This window comes from Myotis lucifugus, unplaced genomic scaffold (genome assembly GCF_000147115.1).
Source record: "Myotis lucifugus unplaced genomic scaffold, Myoluc2.0 scaffold_14, whole genome shotgun sequence".
Taxonomy (NCBI): domain Eukaryota; kingdom Metazoa; phylum Chordata; class Mammalia; order Chiroptera; family Vespertilionidae; genus Myotis; species Myotis lucifugus.
The window spans coordinates 11,227,156-11,230,111 of record NW_005871062.1 but is presented as its reverse complement, the minus strand read 5'-3'; the positions used below and the strand labels follow the sequence as shown (position 1 = coordinate 11,230,111).

General features: G+C 40.8%; 1 non-coding gene across 1 annotated transcript; it reads left to right on the top strand.

Annotated features, from left to right (window-relative positions):
- The first annotated feature begins 1,543 nt into the window (after window positions 1–1,543).
- On the top strand, window positions 1,544–1,674 carry LOC111825137. Its single transcript, XR_002828258.1, has one exon. It is a non-coding gene; the product is annotated as a small nucleolar RNA SNORA63 (small nucleolar RNA).
- The last annotated feature ends 1,282 nt before the right edge of the window (window positions 1,675–2,956 follow it).

The window sequence follows — 2,956 nt, the reverse complement described above, 5'->3', positions numbered from 1 at the left end:
GTTAACACAGAGCTTATTCAGTACATGTCTTACACACAGAAGAATAATATAGGAAATGTTCGTTTTGATACTTTATCTTTAAGAAACAGGATCCCAAGTTTGAAAAGGCACAAAAATCTAATTAAAAATGAGACACTTAAAAAGAGTCTATCATGAAGCAGTTTGATTAGTTGTAAATTTGGAAGTGATTCTATGTTGTGCTGTATAAAAGCTGCTTGCAGATCAGAATTTTAAACTGAATATGAACAGTTCGGCATTTAGCCATGTGCTTCAGAAATCATTTGATGGAGCCTTTATTTCTGCAACATAATAACTTAACGCTTTTGACTTTTAGATCCAAAAGGTAACTCTAGCTCTTGAATACTGTCTGGGAACAACTTGTCATGCCTGCTTTGTGGAATTGGTGTTCAAAAATGAAATGCAAACATGCAGACTGGCCCAGCACATACTGGTTATTGGTACTCCCGGGAGAACAGGAGATGTTAAATAGAGGATATCTTTGTAAGTATTACCATGTTTTTCCTAGGGTGTTTTTTAACCATAATATGTGGGATATGGTAAAGAAAAATAATTAGCCTAATTGTTTAAGCCAGTTGCCATGCATGAATATCTAGAGGTGATACTAAGACTTTTTAAAAAATATATTATTATTGATTTCAGAGAGGAAGGGAGAGAGGGAGAGAGGGATAGAAACATCAATGATAAAAGAGAATCATTGATCAGATGCCTCCTGCACGCCCTACACTGGGAATTAAGCCTGAAACCCGAGCATATGCCCTGACCGGGAATCAAACTGATCTCCTGGTTCATAGGTCAGTGCTCAACCACTGAGCCACGCCATCTGGCAAGACTTTTCTTTAATAGGCTTTATTTTTTCAGAATGGTGTTAGATTTGCAGACACATTGAGAAGACAGTACAGAGTTCCCAGATACCTTGCACCCAGTTAGGCATATTATTAACATCTTATATTAGTAGAGTACATTTGTTAAAATTAATGAACCAACATTGGTACATTATCTTGAACCAAAGTCCAGAGTTTATTCAGATTTCCTTGATTTTTACCTACTGTCTTTCTGTTCCAGGATCACACCTGGGTTGATTACCTTGACAGTTTTGAGGAGTGTTGGTCTGATAGTTTTAGAATGCCCTACATTTGAAATTTGATGTTTTTCTTAAGGTTAGACTTGGGTTAGGGATTTTGGAGAGGAAGACCACAGAATTAAAGTGCCATTTTCTCATTACATCAAGGGTTTGATTTGGTATTGACCTTGATCACCTGGCTGAGGTAGTATTTGTGAGGTTTCTCCACTGTAAAGTTCCTCTTCCCTGCCTGTTCCATACCATAATCTTTGGAAGGAAGGCTCTATGCACAACCCACACTTAAGTAAGACTTATTTTTTAATTTTCCAAAATGGATCACGATGCTTGTTTTGGATGAAGCAAATAAATATGTTGAGCCAAGAGATGAGAGATCAAATCCATGAGATTTACCAGAAATTAAATATAAGTATTGAGGTATGGCATGATTTTTCTGTAGCTGGCAGGTTGGGTTAATTGTTACAATATAGCTGTGAAGTGCTATATTGTCCCTCCCCCTGCTGAGAGTAAGTGTTTCCTACAATCTCTGTCTGACTCATTTCCGTAGTAAGACAGGGACGCTTGGTCTCAAACATTTTTTTCTTCAAATATTATTTATGAAAACTATTATAACTGCTTAATTAATGTGTCAACATAATTAGTTATTGTCTCTTTTTAAGGTTGTGCTGCTTTCTGCCTGATGCCAATCTGTTGCAAGTCATCAGTTCATGAGATCCATTTCAAATTCTGGTGAAGAAGGAAGAATTGACCCCTGAAAGGTTCAACATTTTATAATAACTTTGAAGAAGGATAATGTTATTCTAATTGATATACTTAAAAATTGTAGCCAGGATTTTTAAATGATATTTGTATTGATTTCAGAGGGGAAGGGAGGAGAGGGAGAGATAGAAGAACATCAATGATGAGAGAGAATAATTGATCAGCTGCCTCCTGCATGCCCCCCATTGGAGATCAAGCCACAACCCTGGCATGTGCCCTGACTGGGAATCAAACCATGACCTCCTGGTTCATAGGTCAATGGTCATCCACTGAGCCATACTAGCCAGCCTAGGCAGGATTTTTTTAACCTTCTTATTTAAGCTCTGTGCTAAAATAGCAGAACCTATTGTCGTAAGTGTTTCCCTCCACGTCCTGCGTGGTTCAGGGTTCGGGTCTGGAAGAGGAGCCGCACAACAAATGAAAAAGAAAAGACACGAGATAATTTGGGAATATTGGGGGACCAGGCGAGCAAGTCCAACTCAAGAGGAAGGACTTCCACTGTGCTCAGGCCTCACCAAGCTTTTTATAGTGAGAGGTAAACAAGGTAGTGGTTACCATAGTTACACAGTTCTTGTAAGTTTCACTTGTTTTGACCATGGTTACACTTCCTGCACTTCCTCAGCCCCTTAGCTTCCCAGATAAGATCTAGGGAGTGTTACAAGGTCAAGCCTAATTATGCTAAGAAGACTGTGCCCTCTAAGCTAGGACTTCTTTGTGACTTTGCCAGCAGGTCAGTCTGAGGCTTAACCCTATATCAGTTTCCCACACCTAGTATCATGTCTATGTATAGTATCCTATCTAATAATAGACAAACATGGTAATTGACCATACCTTCACTACGCCTCCCATTAGCTAATCAGCATGATATGCAAATTAACCACCAACAAAGATGGCGGCTAATTTGCATACTGCAGGCGGGGCCGGCAGCGCTTGAGGCTGCCCGTGGGACCTGGGCCCCGGATCCGTGACCCGGCGAGGCGGGGCCGGCAGCGCGCGAGGCTGCCCATGAGACCCGGGCCCTGGGCGAGAGAGCAAAGTGTCGGAAAAGGGAAAGAGCCAAGGTGGCAGAGACGGGAAGGAGCCGAGGGCAAATCTCTC